Below are 15,785 nucleotides of genomic sequence, written 5' to 3'. Positions count from 1 at the left end.
ATCAGAATCGGTATACCCAATTAAGTCAAAATTTCTAGTTCTAGGGTACCAAAGCTCCACATTAAGAGTGTTCTTGATGTATCTCAAAATTCTTTTTACCGCTACTAAATGTGACTCTTTAGCACATGATTGATATCTTGCACACATTCCTACTGCGAATAATATATCCGGTCTACTAGCGGTTAGATATAGCAAACTACCAATCATGCTCCTATATTGCTTTGGATCCACTAACTTTCCTTCTTGATCATTATCTATCTTGGTGTTTGTCCCCATAGGGGTAGTTGCTCCTTTCGCATTTTCCAATCCAAATTTCTTGATAAGTTCTTTAGCAAACTTGGATTGGTACACATAGGTTCCCTCATTAGTTTGTTTTACTTGTAACCCCAAAAAGAAACTTAATTCTCCAACTAGACTCATTTCAAACTCGCTTTCCATGTGTTGAATAAAATCATGAAGAAGATCATTATTTGTTGAGCCAAAGATGATGTCATCAACATAGACTTGGGCAATGAAAATGTCTCCATCTTTAGACTTTAAAAATAATGTTGGATCAATTGTGTCACGCCCCAGGTAGTCCCTGTCCGAAGAAATTTCGGCAGCATCTCCCCTGTACGGCGGACAATATGAAGCTCAGTATACATATATCAATACCTCGGCCACACTCGGCCGGAACCATACAGACAAATAGTAAAACAATCCACGCAGTTATATTCAATATTTCTACACAGATATAATATGAACAATCCACGCAGTTATATAAAGAAAAGATGATATAGAAATCAACGAAGATATACGTACACATCCTACTCCACTACAATGAAGAAACGAAAATCCACGAAGTAATGAAATGTTCGCAGCGGAAAACAAGAGTAGTAAACCCAATGTGCGTCATAAAGTCCACAATACAAAACCCACATCACAAGTATATAAGATGCAAAAACAAATAGATCCCGACAACAGGCAAATCCTCGCGATAAAGGGGCTAGCGACTGGAATATCTCCCGACGGCCTCAACCTGAAAAATAGTAACAACAGGGTGAGCTCAAAGAACTCAGCAGGTAATCCAATAGATATGTACAGCAACATATAACTACCAGTAACATCCTATGGTACAGTACACTAAACCATAGAGCCTACAGTACAGTCTCCTAACAGTACAACCTATGGTACAGTCTCCTAATGGTATAACAGATATGCATAGCTGAAATAAACTGTAATAACCAACAATAGGCATAAAGTACAGTCTATAGCAAGAATAATAAGAAAATGCATAACTGAAATAAACTGTACTCACCTACGAGGCTTGGGCAACTGACTGTCAACATACAGAGATAAAAATAGTCAGAGCAAAAGCATGTATCCTGTATGCATGTCAATCATATGCAATCACCAAAATGCATCAATCATAACGAATGCAATCCGTGCATATGATGCAATATGACATGGTCACCCCTGTCAACCAGTCAGCCATCTCACACACAATGGTGAGACCGAGTGGATAGGGCTGTGACACCGTGCACTCTGCCGTCACTACCCCTAATGAGTGACCGAGTGGACGGGATGCTGTCGGAGTACACCTATCCTCCTACCTCAAACATAGTGAGGGAGCGCAATGCTCTCAACTCCCGGTACGCGATGACGGGGAGGGATCCCGGCTGCAACCTCGCTGTATCGTGCTACCCATGAGCACCCCAGCGGTGCACCACCGAGCAACCTGCCATACACACCCTGAGTGCTGTGCCACTACCCATGCAGTGGTCACGCTGTGTGCAAGCCCATGTAGCCGGCCGACGAGCTCAACAATAATGGAGTCGTCAATCGCCCAGCATGCAATCATGCGATATGGTGCATGCGGCTACAGTATGTCATACCTGAGCATATCCTCCATATGTGTAGGTGCCTAAAAGATAAACACATATATAACAAGGATAATAAACAACATGAATCCAACAACATATAACAAGTACCTACAGCAACTAGTCCAGTGGAGAGTAACACTAAATGTACCTATCCATCTCCATAAACATATATACACATGCCAAAAGATAAAAGCATCTAGTTCTAAGGTAAAGCAACTAACAGAAGAAGCATGTGATAGGTATCAACTAAGTTAAGACCAGGTAAGAGATAAATCTATCATCTACCACTAGTAATTATATATAAACTATACATATCATAAGACAGTATCAAAAGATAAGTCAAAGGGTACCCGCCTCAAATAGAAGGTACAATCTCAAATCCGAAGTCAACGTCGAGACGCCTGTCTCGAATCAGAATCCTGTGTCAAACAACATATAAATATTTTATTTAGCTAAATCCAAATGAATAGCTAAATAAAATCCCTAAACTAAATTAGGGCGAAACCCTAATTCATACAATCTCAACCTACCTAATTAAATCTAACGGTCAATTAGGGTTAATTACCCTAACCCTAATTACCCCATTAGATTAATTCAAACAATTATATCTAATCACAAATAACCACTACTAGAATCCAAACCTAAATAATCAAATCCAACAATGGTCTACATCTAAGATTAAATCTACATCCAACTACTCAACCAATACATAAACCCTAATTCATCCACACTAAGATCAATCATCTAAACAAAACAAACCCTACACATACCTCAATCAAGCTACTGTTGATGCTGGTTTGAGGGCTGCCGGCAAGGAAACACCACAGCAAGAACAGAATAACACCCCACAGCCCTAATGTAGCTACTGTCCACCAACCCGATACCTCTCAACCAATTGTCTCCATAAGGTGTCGCCTGATTCGATTCTGTGTACCAAGGATTCCTCTAACCCTCAATCAACAACAAGAATGAAGGAATCCATGACCTAACCTGAGATCACCCACAATCAGCGAGGAAGCGAACAAGAATCGGAAAAGAAGACTCGAACTAGGGCCGGAATCAGAGAACAGAAAAGAGGATGGATCGGTCGCTTACCCTCAAGGCCCTAATGGTCTCTTCCCGTCGACGATCGGATGGCAAATGCTCGACCCAATGGCATCACTCAAGGAAGAAAAGGTTCGGCAATCGGCTAGAGAAGACGCAACTTCGTGTCTGTGATCCGGAAAGGAATAGCGCCGCCCGAATCTAAGCTCAACGGCCGCTGATGCCAGTAGAGGAAGATCGCCGATCACCGGAGCTGGAAACCCTATCTCTTCGGCGCCGCCTGCCTGCGAGAGAGAGAACAGAGGAAGAAAGGGAAGGAGCTCGGGTGAGGAGAGGAATGGGATCGGCGATTGTTTTAGGGGAAAGAATAAGAAAAGAAAAGTATTTATATTAAAAATACACAAAACGAAGCTGTGTGCCCAAGGCCTGCTGCAGACTCTGCGAGAATCGGGACGTGAATCGTGGGTCTCTATCTGATATGATGCTCAAAGGAACACCATGTAATCTAATAATCTCACGGCAATATAACTCAGCTAATCGATCCAGAGAATCAGTCTTTCGGATCGCTAAAAAGTGTGCGGATTTGGTTAATCGGTCAACGATTACCCAAATCGCATCATGGCCTCGACGAGTCCTAGGCAAACCGACCACGAAATCCATAGTAATGTGCTCCCACTTCCACTCGGGAATAGGGATCCTCTGAAGTAATCCAGCAGGTCTCTGGTGCTCAGCCTTCACCTGCTGACAGATAAGACATCTAGCAACAAACTCCGCGATGTCCTTCTTCATACCATTCCACCAATAGGAACGCCTCAAATCCCGATACATACGGGTCCCATCTGGGTGGATAGCAAATCTAGATCGATGAGTCTCCTGAAGTAACTCCTCCCTGACCGGGTGAGACTGAGGTACACATAATCTACCTCGGAAATAAACAATCCCCTCATCATTGTTAGGGTGTATACTAAAAGCCTAGCTTTTGGTATAAACATTTATCTAGTAATAAGAATCACATTGGTCAAATGTCTACATTTATGATAAATGTAGTTGTTCAATTAATTTATATTGTAGATAACATGGTGTGTGGTGTCACACACAGAGGATCATGTTATCAGTACCTTATAAATTATAAACAGTAGCTCACGACCAAAATGGAAAGGAACAAACCATTAGAAGGTCGTAGTGTAATTAGGTATCAGTTTATCTTGACTGTATAATTACACTAGTACACTTAGAGTGTATTGAGTAGGACCATTTGAGGTCGTTTCTTTTATACTGATTTTATAAAGAAACAAAGACCTCGGTTATTATGGAAGTGTGTGCTCTTAATCCTAATATAATAACAAGCACATATATTTGATATTTATTTCTTTAATTTATCAATGGGTGAGATTTAGTTCGATGAATCAATAAGCCCGATAAATTGGGAAATGGTATCACTTATAGTGTGTGTTGTTGATTATAGAAGAAAGCGTGTCCTAGAGATACTAGGTTGATAATGTCCTCAAGAGGAGCTCATAAGGATTGTCATGTTAAACCCTGCAGGTGGACCTAGTCCGACATGATGATAAGGTTGAGTGGTACTACTCTTGGACTAAGAAATTAATTAAATGAGTTGTCAGTAACTCACTTAATTAGTGGACATTCGATATCTTAAACACAGAGAGACTAACACACTCATAATAAGAAGGAGCCCAAAAATGTAATTTGGGATTGGTGCGGTAGTTCAATAATGATTCTCTAGTGGAATGAATTATTATTGATAAAATTAAGTTGTGTGTTCGGGGCGAACACGGGATGCTTAATTTTATCGGGAGACCAAAACCAATTCCTCCTCTCGGTCCCTATCGTAGCCTCTTATTTATAGAGTTCTATACCCACCTATACCCACCTTCTATACCCACACAATAGGGGCCGGCCAAGCTAGCTTGGGAACAAGCTAGGCCCGGCCTAGGTATAAAATTGGGTGGCCGGCCCTAGCTTGAACCCAAGCTAGTGGGGGCCGGCCAAATTAAATTTAAAAGGGATTTTAATTTTAGTTTTTATTATGTGGAAGAAATAATTTATTAAAGAGAATTAAAATTAAAATATCTCTCTTGTAAAAGATCTACAAAAGATTAAAGAAAGAGATTAAATCTCTTTCCTTATTTGTAGATTGGAGAGTTATTTTATTTTCTCTTTAAAAATTATCCACATGTTGATAAAATTAAAATTATAGAAATTTCCTTTTATCAACCATGAAGAGATTTTTAAAGAGAAATTTTATTTTTAAAATTTCCGGAAACAAATTAGGAAGTTTTAATTGTTGATTAAAACTTGTCCAATTTGCTCTCCAATAATGTGGCCGGCCATTGAACTTTAATTTGGAAAATTTGTTTTATTTTTCTAAATTAAATCATGTCAAGGAAATTGAGGAAATTTTATTGTAATTAAATTTCTTAATTTGCCTAGGCCAAGGAATATAAAAGAAGGGGTGAGGGTGCCTTCATGAGAAACAACCTCTATTGTTTTCTTTCCCTCTTTTCGTTGGTGTTGTGGCCGGCAATCATCTCTTCTCTTCTTCCTCTTTGTGGTGGCCAAAACTCTCTATTGCTTGGAGGTCTTGTGGAGGCCGGATACTACTTGGAGAAGAAGAAGAAGAAGGAGATGAAGCTTGCATCTCTTAGAGCTTGGTTGGTGTTTTTCTTCTTCCTTGGTGGAGCTTTCTTGTTTTGGCCGAACCTAGCTAGGAGGAGAAGAAGGTGCTTGGTGGTTTCTCATCTCGGAAGATCGTTGCCCACACAACGTCCGAGGTTAGAAGAGGAATACGGTAGAAGATCAAGAGGTTTTTCTACAAGGTAAAACTAGTAATTTTTCTTTCCGCATCATGCTAGTTATTTATGGAAATAATACCAAATACAAGAGGCTTACGTTCTAGTATTTCGAATATGTTTTTCGAAGTTGTGTTCTTTTGTTTTCTTTCTTTTCCTTGTGATTTGATTGTTCTCTTTGGTTAACCTAAAGTTATTTTAGGAAATTAAATATTAGCTTTCTATTAAAGGTTTTGTCTAGTCGGTGGTGGTTGCTCCCATATCCAAGAAGGCCATGTGCCTCGCCACGTCAGTACTGGGAACCTTTTATGGAAATTAATATTTAATGGAATTAATAACTTAAGGAGACTTGGGTCGAACGTGTTAAGTTCCGCAGGAGATCCAAGTCAAAACCTAAAAGAACAAATAGATTAAGTTTTGGATCAAACGTGTTAAGTTCCGCAGGCGATCCAAAATTTAATTTAAAAGAACACATGGTAGCTAGGAAAAGGTTCAGACCTTTGTACAAAATTTTTGTACAGTGAAACCTCTAGGTTTTCCGAGTAGCAACCAACAATTGGTATCAGAGCTAGGGTTTTGCCTCTGTGTATTTGGTATTAGTTTAATTATGCACATGTCATACATAATTTAGGCAGGATAATAGTAGGATGTGCTAACTTTTTGGATGCAGGATCCAACTATTATGGCTTATAGTTTTATGTGTGTGATTGGACCCTTGGACATGTCAAGGACATTTATATGTGTGTGCATGATTGTATTATAAAATACAGCAGGAGCTGTATTTAGTTTTATTAGGATTTTATTTTTGATCTAGATACATGTACATTCCTTTTATGGAATATAGGATCAAAATTGTAAAATTCTATTTATGTCGCGGATCGAATCTTGCAAAGCGTGGAACCTTCTAAGGACCAGAGGCGCAGCGGAACAAGGAGCAAGATGGAAGACCCGGTGGCGGTGGCCAAATATGGCAGCAGCTTGGGATGATAACACACGGAGGACAACTAGAGATAAAAGTCATAATAGTTGAAAATTAGATTTTCTATTTATTGCTTTTATATTGTGCTGTGTGTGCATGTTAGTTTACAAGTTTAGTAGGCTAGCATAGTTAAAATTCCTCATTAATAAATAACTAAGTGGGAGAGGGTTTTTTTAAGTAAATCCCATGGTCTCCATTACTGGTTTGTAAGTGATGCAAACAAGCTTGCGCGTTGGCTCTGAGTGCCTTCCTCCATAACGGATGAGCTTGTTTGCGGATCATTAGAACAGACTTCCATTTTTGGATGACTATAGGAAGTTAATTAAGAGCGTGTGATCTTCCCCAACGGAAGGGGCATAATCTTATTAATGGACTTAGTGTCAAGTAATGGTATACACTTAGATACATTTAATAGTATCCTCCCCATCGGAGTCACTGCTATTATTTGTGTGACCAAATGAAACCAACTATTAATTTGTCATAAAACTAGGTTGACAAGATAATAAAATTAAAGGGTTAAAACCCCTCTTACAAATGATTGATTTTGTATACGTCCACACTAACGTGGCATACAAAATTAACGGTGTTTGAGATAATTTTATTTGTCATAAAGTGACGTTGACAAGATAGTTAATGGGTAAAACCCTCCTCTTACAAATGTTGATTTTGTATACGTCCACACTAACGTGGCATGCAAAATTCATGGTGTTTTGAGGTGTTGGTAAATTTAAATAGTATTGTTAGAGGAATCAATATTATTTTAAATTTAGAGTCTTGACTAAATATTTGATAGACCAACTATTAATTTTATTCGTCATAAAGTAAAGTTGACGAGATAATAAAATTAAATAAAATTTCCTCTTTGAATTTGTATACGTCCACACTAACGTGACATACAAAATTCATGGGGATTTTTAAGGAGTTGGTCTTAACCAAATATTTTTGTGATTCTTAGGAAGATGGTCAATCCCTAGCTGATATACTTTAGGATAGACTTAGTGGTCCCAATTATAATTGATTGGAAATAGAATTTGGACATTAAGGTAGACTGTCTTCTTAGAACTAAGAACAATATAGGTGTATTTTATTCATTAGTTGATACATGTTTAGTGGAGTTATCTACCGGTACCTGGTGTGTAGATATGGGAGTCATTGATCATGTCTGCAATTCATTGCAGGGTTCCAGGAAACCCGACAACTAAATGAAAATAAAAAACACCGTCCACATGGGCACTACTGCAAAAGTAGCAGCTGTTGCAGTGGGAGAGGTTTATTCTCTAATAGGAATAAAATTTGGATTATTAGGAATTGTCTTTACATACTAAGTTTAGAAAGAACCTGATTTCAGTTTCTAAACTATTATAGAATAGATATTGTGTCTATTTTGATAACAAAGTTGTTATCAAGAAAAATAGGCAAGTTATCTATTCTGGTATGTTGGTTGACAATTTATAATCCAATAACTCCCATGATGCAACAAATGGAAATTAATAACACATCTTCTAACTTAAGAGAAAGCAACCTTCGAAAATGAACCAATTATATCTTTGACATCTAAGGCTAGGTTATATTAACTTAAGTAGGATTCATTGGTAGCTGATGAACTTTTGGGTTCATTAGTAGTGGAAATCTTTCCAACCTGCGAGTCTTACTTGGAAGGAAAATAACCAAGAAGCTTTTAAGTCCAAGGGGTATGGAGTCAAAGATATATTGAAATCGGTTCATTCTGATTTGTGTGATCCTATGACTATCCAGACAAGAGGTAGTATTGAATATTTCATCTATTTTATAGACAACTATTCAAGATACAAATAAATTTACTTAATGTACCGCAAGACTAAGTACTTTGATTAGTTCAAAGAGTACAAGGCTGATGCGGAGAAATGTTAAAGTAAATGTCACTATGGTAAGATCGTAGTGGCAAGTACCTCTTGGGAGAATTTAGGAGTCACTTATCAAAAGTAGGGATTCAATCCCAACTAACTGCACCTGGTACACCCCAACAGAATGATGTAGTAGAAAGAAGGTAAAGGACTCTTATGAAATAATTAGATAGATGATGAATTATTTAGAAAATTACCAAATTTGTTTTAAGGATAAACTCTGATAACTAAAGTGAACATAGTACCTTCCAAGTTAGAACTCTCTACTCATATAGAATTGCTGAATAGGTGAAAACCTATTTTGAAGCATATTCGGATTTGGGTAATCCAGCACATATGTTAAAGAGAGACAATGATAAGTTGGATAGGAGTTCACTTGTTTGTAAGTTATCCTAGATAAACAAAAGTAGGTTTATAGTCTTAAAAATCAGAAGGTCATTGTTAGCATCAATGACTGATTTTTTAGAAAAAGACTATATAATGAACCACGTGCTCATAAGTAAATTTGTTCTTAAGGAAATAATAAAGGACATGTCTAACCTAGTACCAACTGTACAAGATGAGATACCACAAGAAAACTGCAACACGTATCACAAATTGATACACAATTACAGAAAGTGTCTTATTGTAGTGGGAGGGTTGTTATGCAACCTAAATAGGTTCATGTTTTGGGAGAGTGTTTGGACTCGATCCCTGGAGGGCATGAACCTGATCTCCGGTCATATGATGAAGCACTCCAAGATAAAGATGCAGCATCTTGGCAAAGAGTAATGAATAAAAGAATTAGAATATATGTATTCTAATAAAATCTGGAAGCTTGTAGAATCACCAAATGGTGTAAAAGCCGTTGGGTATAAAAAGGTCTATAATAGGAAAAGAGGGATAGACAGGAAGGTAGTAATTTTCAAAGCAAGGCTTGATGAAAAAGGAAACTTTTTCACTGGTAGTCATGCTTAAGTCTATCCGGATTCTTTTATCTATTTGGCAAGAGGATGTCAAGACAGCATTCCTTAATGGAAGTTTTGAAGAAAGCATCCATATAAAGCAACCAGAAGGGTTCATTGCAAAGGGCTAAGAGCATCTTGTGTAAGCTCAATCAGTCTATGGACTGAGGCAAAGCTTCAATGTAACGACCCGCCTTCTACTACTAGGCTATAAGGCGAATCGCTACAGTTTAGTGCTAAACTATACTGTGCGGAAAAAACTGGGTAAAATAAAAATTTTACTAAACTATTGTAGTTGCCTCTGCTAAACTCCGTGAGGGTGAGACTTCATATCCCACTACCTTATAAATGTTCATAGCTATACTAAGGAGGTGGAACTAGGGTTTGGATCGGTCCCTTGAACGATCCACTGACCCCCCACGCTAACACTGGCTGGATCGGTCTGGGGACCGATCCAGTAGAGGCTGGATCGGTCGGCAGACCGATCCAGGTATAGCTGGATCGGTCGGCTGACCGATCCAGGTGCTCGCAGCGCTCCTGGAGGCTACTGTATCGTGCTGGATCGGTCGGCTGACCGATCCAGGAGGATACAGTATGCTACTGTATCTCGCTGGATCGGTCGGCTGACCGATCCAGTGGCACAATTCAGCCTCTGATCGGTCTGTAGACCGATCAGAGGTCTGATTTCGAGTCTGCACTCTGATTTCCAGCAACTGGGTTGTACCAACTCCACATACCAACTAATTAATGCATCAGAAACTATTCTAACCACATGTACTAACATTCTAACGGCATAAACTAGTAATCTAACTTAACATAAGACATAGTTTAGGAATTTCATGGCAACACGCAACTAAAAGTGCCTAGAACATGGAAACCAAAACCAATAAATAAAACGCTAAAGTAAATGCTAAGGAGTCCAATGCTCAATTTGCTACGTCCCCTAAGGACCTTTGATTCCAGTTCCATGCACACACATCCTCATCTCCGCATTGACCTCCAGCCTCCGCTACTGGTCCACTTTTCCTTTACCTTTATCTGCAGTATAAGAAAAGTAGTATCTGTAAGCTTTCGCTTAGTAAGAAACCATCTACCTCACAAAATCATGCATTCGATGCAATATGCTTTTAAATCATGCTATTTGAAAATATGCACTGAACTTGCTAAGACATGGAGTACTGAGGTCATAAAGCATAACATATAAGCATGGCATATGATCATACAAGCATAACGGTTAAGTCTAATCATGGCATACTAGTATCTAAGCATGATAACATGAACTAAACATAAGCTAAACTAACGGAAACTAAATCTGTAACTGGAAACAAACTCAACTAGCATAACTGATTTTGAGTTTTGAAATCTAATACATAATAAGTGAAAATAATAAACATACTGTTTGGGCCCGCTGTGCGCGCATCCCTAACTAGACCCGGGTTTGCAAGTCCCGAATTTAGTAGGGTCTACTAGGTTATCTAAACCTAGCGACTAGGTTATCTGAACCTTACTAGGATATCTGATCCAGTACAGTGCCACTGAAAATAAAATACTGATATCTATAGCTAACCGATATAACATCGCTTTTCTAGGTTATCTGAACCTAGAGCTAGGTTATCTGAACCTAGAGGCGACTGTGGGAGCCCACCCATTGGATATCTGATCCATATAAGATATAATAAGCTGAAATAAACTAAGGTACTGTTTTAAGTGCTCCTAATGCACTTAACTGAGCTATTAAACATAACTGAAGTGGTATTTAGCTACACCAACAATTTACCGAACACTTGGCGTGCTTCAACTCTCTCCTCTAATCGGGAGATCACCTCTAGGCACCCGACAACGTCTAGAATCTCCAACTAAAGGAGAACAACGCGTCCGGCCCGTCTAGAGGTGTTCAACTAGATCCCTACATCCTCGAGGAGGGTTTAAACACACCCTACGTGCCGAAAAACCTGCATATAGCTAAAACCAATGCGTAGAAAACCAAACGGAGCTATTATACCGCAGGTGAGGGGTCTCTTACCTCTTGATCGTAATTTCTTACGATTCTAATCGCTAGGAATTCCGGTGGAGACGACTTCTCGACGTTTCGCTCGCGTCCACGTGCTCTACTCGCGGAGGGGAACGTCCTTGTGTTGAAATCGTCGCCGGAAAGTGATCTTGGGACCCTAGGAGAAGAACCCTAGGTTCTCCTTGGTGTGGCGCCGAAAGAAGGAGAGGAGGGAGAGGAGTCGGCGTTGAGGGTTTGGAGAGGGAGAAGGTTGCCGAACCAAGCAAAAATAAACCAAACCCACTTAAACCTTCTATTTATATTAAGTGGTTAATTCGGCTAAACCCAACTTAAATATAATCGTTCCCCTCCTCTTTCAGCACAGCCCTGCTGGGTCAACTGGTTATGACATTGTCCCTCTAAATCATAGGTCTCGGGTTCAATCCCCGCCTAGGCCGTTTTACGCTTATATTTCTTTTTGCTACTTCCGCTACTCGGAAAATTCCGGAAAAATATCTAAAAATTCCAGAAAAATCCTAGAATATTTCTAAAATAAATTTGGGAATTTTCGGGCGTTACAATCCCCCATACCTTATAAAAAGTTCGTCCCCGAACTTAAAACAATCTGGTACTTCTGTCTCATGCGCCTCTGCTGCTGTGTGATTTTGCCAGCTGACTTTAACTAATGGTACTTCCTTGTTCCGTAATTTCTTTACTGCTCGGTCTATTATCTGAATAGGCCGACTGTCATAGCTGAGATCATCACGGACCTGTACCAACTGGGGCTCAATCACCTGGGTGGCGTCTGGAATATGCTTCTTCAGCATGGAGACATGGAATACGTTGTGGACCGCTGACATCTCCCGAGGTAGCTCTAGCTCATATGCTACCTTGCCCACTCTCTTCGTGATAAGGTATGGTCCCACATATCTGGGAGCTAGCTTGCCCTTCTTCCCGAAACGCATGACTCCCTTCATGGGAGCTACTCTGAGGAAAACTGTATCCCCAACTGAGAACTCTAGGGGTCTGCGTCGTGTATCAGCATAGCTCTTCTGACGGCTCTGTGCTGTCTCTATCCTCTGGCGAATCTGCTGTATGGCTGCTGTGGTAGCTGCTACTAGATCTGTCTTCTGCTCACCACTCTCATACCAGCAGATTGGTGATCCGCACCTCCGCCCATAGAGTGCCTCATAAGGTGCCATGCCGATAGTGGCTCGATAACTGTTGTTGTATGCAAATTCGCTAGACTCGGATATTTGCACCAACTTCCTTGAAATCTAGGGCACAAGCTCGAAGCATATCTTCGAGTACCATGTTCCGCTCGACTACCATCTTTCCGAGGATGGAAAGTCTTGAATTTTAACGGGTGCCCATGGTCGATCAACACACTTCCAAGTGTGATGTAAATCATTGTCTCTGCGAGATGATGGTTCGTGGGACTCCATGTAGTCCGACGATCTCCTCGAGATACAACCGAGCTAGCTTCTCCATGGAGTAGGATATCTTGATAGCTAGAAAGTGGGCTGATTTAGTCAACTGTCAACTATTACCCAGATGGCATCAAAACCATTTGTGGTTGGGTAGCCCCACTATGAAGTCCATCGAGATATCCTCCCACTTCCATTCCGGAATCAGATAGGTGCAGAACTCCTCCTCGCCGATGTTCGCCTTGACCCTCGTGTGAGGCGGATGCTAACATATCTCGGCGATGTCTCGCTTCATCCCGGCCACCAAAACGCTTCTTCATGTCTTGATACATTTTGGTGGAGCTGGATGCATCGCATAGGGAGTCCTGTGAGCCTCATCTAAAATCGTCTCCGTAGCTCCTCCCGATCCGGAACCATAGTCTGCCGCCAAAATACAACACCACCGCTTGACACTCAATTCTCCACTTTGATTCTCGCTAGCCTTGCTTGATTTTTCGAATTTCGGGATCCCGATCCCGTGACCGAATATCACCAAGCAAGGTAGACTCTAAGGTCATAGTAGAGAGCTGTCCCACGATGAGCTCGAGACCGAAATCCACGATCTCCTTCGTAGGGGCGGCGACATGGTCATAAGAGACAATAAGGTAGCACCGGATTTCCGCTAAGTGCATCGCTACCTTATTGGCTTTCCTCGATGGTAGAGGATGTCTATATCGTAGTCCTTGACCAGCTCAAGCCATCTACTGTCGCATATTCAGATCCTTCCGAGTGAAGAAGTACTTCAGACTCTGATCTGTATACACTCTGCACCGAGCTCCATATAAGTAATGTCTCCAAATTTTGAGAGCGAACACTACTGCTGCAAGCTCAAGGTCATGAGTAGGGTAATTCTTCTCATAATCCTTGAGTTGTCTGGAGGCATAGGCAATCACCTTGCCGTTTTGCATCAAGACTGCTCCTAGTCCCAACTTAGAGGCATCACTATAGATGTCAAAGCTGGTGTCGTCTGGTAGAGCCAAAATAGAGCACCGGGTCAATCTCCTTTAGCTCGTCAAGTTCTCACATCCTCATCCGGAATTTCTGCTCTTTCCGGTAAGAGCCGTTGGGAGGCTACCGAGAAATCCTCTACAAACTTCCGTAATATCCTGCTAATCCCGAAAGCTCCCGATTTCACCGGGCGTTCTTGGTACCGCTTCGATTTATCGCTTCTATCTTGCTGGATCCACCATAATACCATCCTTTGAGATGATGTGACCCAGAAAGGACACCTGGTCTAGCCAAAATTCGCATTTCGTGAACTTGGCGTAAAGCTGGTTCTGCTGAAGTGTCTGCAATACTAGTTTCAGGTGCTCTGCATGTTCTTCCTGAGTTCCTGAGTAGATAAGAATGTCATCGATAAACACAATAACAAACTTATCTAAATACTCCCTGAATACTCTGTTCATGAGATCCATGAATGTAGCTGGAGCATTGGTCACGCCAAAGGGCATGACCACGAACTCGTAGTGTCCGTATCTGGTTCTGAATGCTGTCTTCGGTATATCACCCTCCTTGACTCTGACTTGGTGATATCCTGATCTGAGGTCAATCTTAGAGAACACAGCTGCTCCCTTTAACTGGTCGAACAGGTCATCTATTCTGGGAAGAGGGTACCTGTTCTTGATCGTGACCTGATTCAGTGCTCTGTAGTCTATGCATAGCCGCATGCTTCCATCCTTCTTCTTCACGAACAGTACAGGCGCTCCCCAGGGTGAGTGACTCGGGCGTATGAAACCCTTGTCAAGAAGCTCCTGTAATTGCTCCTGAAGTTCCTTCAGTTCTGCTGGAGCCATGCGGTATGGTGCCTTGGAAATTGGATTTGTGCCGGGAACAAGCTCTATCTTAAATTCAATCTCCCTGTCTGGTGCTAAGCCTGGTAGCTCTTCAGGGAAGACTGCTGGGTAGTCACAAACGACTCGGACCCCTGCTTGCTGTTGGTCCCTGTCCTGACTGGTGCTGACTACGTGTGCTAGGAATCCCGTGCATCCTGAATCCAGTAACTTCCGTGCCTTCATAGCTGAGAGAAACCTCTTGGCCTTTCTCCTTGGTTCCCCGACGAATTCGAACTGTGCTTCCGCTTCAGGTTGGAACGTGACTTTCTGTTTACGGCACTCGATAGAGGCACCGTATTTGACCAAAAAGTCCATTCCGAAGATAATGTCATAGTCGGTCATTTCTAGCACTATCAGATCGCAAAAGAGCTCCCTGTCTGCTATAATGACCGGCACTGCTCTGAGCCAGTGCGTGGACGCCATGATCTCTCCTGAAGGTAGCGTCGTCAAAAACTGACCGCTGAGTATCTCTGGAGGTACCTCTAATTTTTCGGAGAACATCCTGGCTATATATGAATGGGTTGCCCCAGTATCAAATAGAACAGTAGCACTATACTGAAAAATGCTAATCTGACCTGTGACAACCGTCGAGGCATTGGCTACGTCCTCTCTGGTGAGTGCGTAGATCCTCGCATTCGCTAAAGCTGGAGGGGCTTCTAATCTGCCCTGGCTGATAAGTGGACCTTCTAGAGCGGCCTGCATCTGATGTAACTGAGCTGACTGGCCTGCATACGGAATCTGCTGTGGCTGAGGAAGACCGGTCTTGTTCGGGCACTGCTTGGCCATGTGTCCTTCTTGTCCACATTCAAAGCATCCTCGTGTGCCCTTACGACAAACCCCTGGGTGGAATTTCCCACAAGTGACACACTTTGGATAACTGGGTCGCTTGCTAGATGGTCCTCCTTTTGAGTCACTCCCTGATTTGCGCTTGTTGTTGGAGTTCCCTTTCCAGTTGGAGCTGTGGCCCTGCTGTTT

This window comes from Zingiber officinale, chromosome 9A (assembly GCF_018446385.1).
Source record: "Zingiber officinale cultivar Zhangliang chromosome 9A, Zo_v1.1, whole genome shotgun sequence".
In the NCBI taxonomy this organism is placed as follows: domain Eukaryota; kingdom Viridiplantae; phylum Streptophyta; class Magnoliopsida; order Zingiberales; family Zingiberaceae; genus Zingiber; species Zingiber officinale.
Note: the sequence above shows the minus strand (reverse complement) of the source record.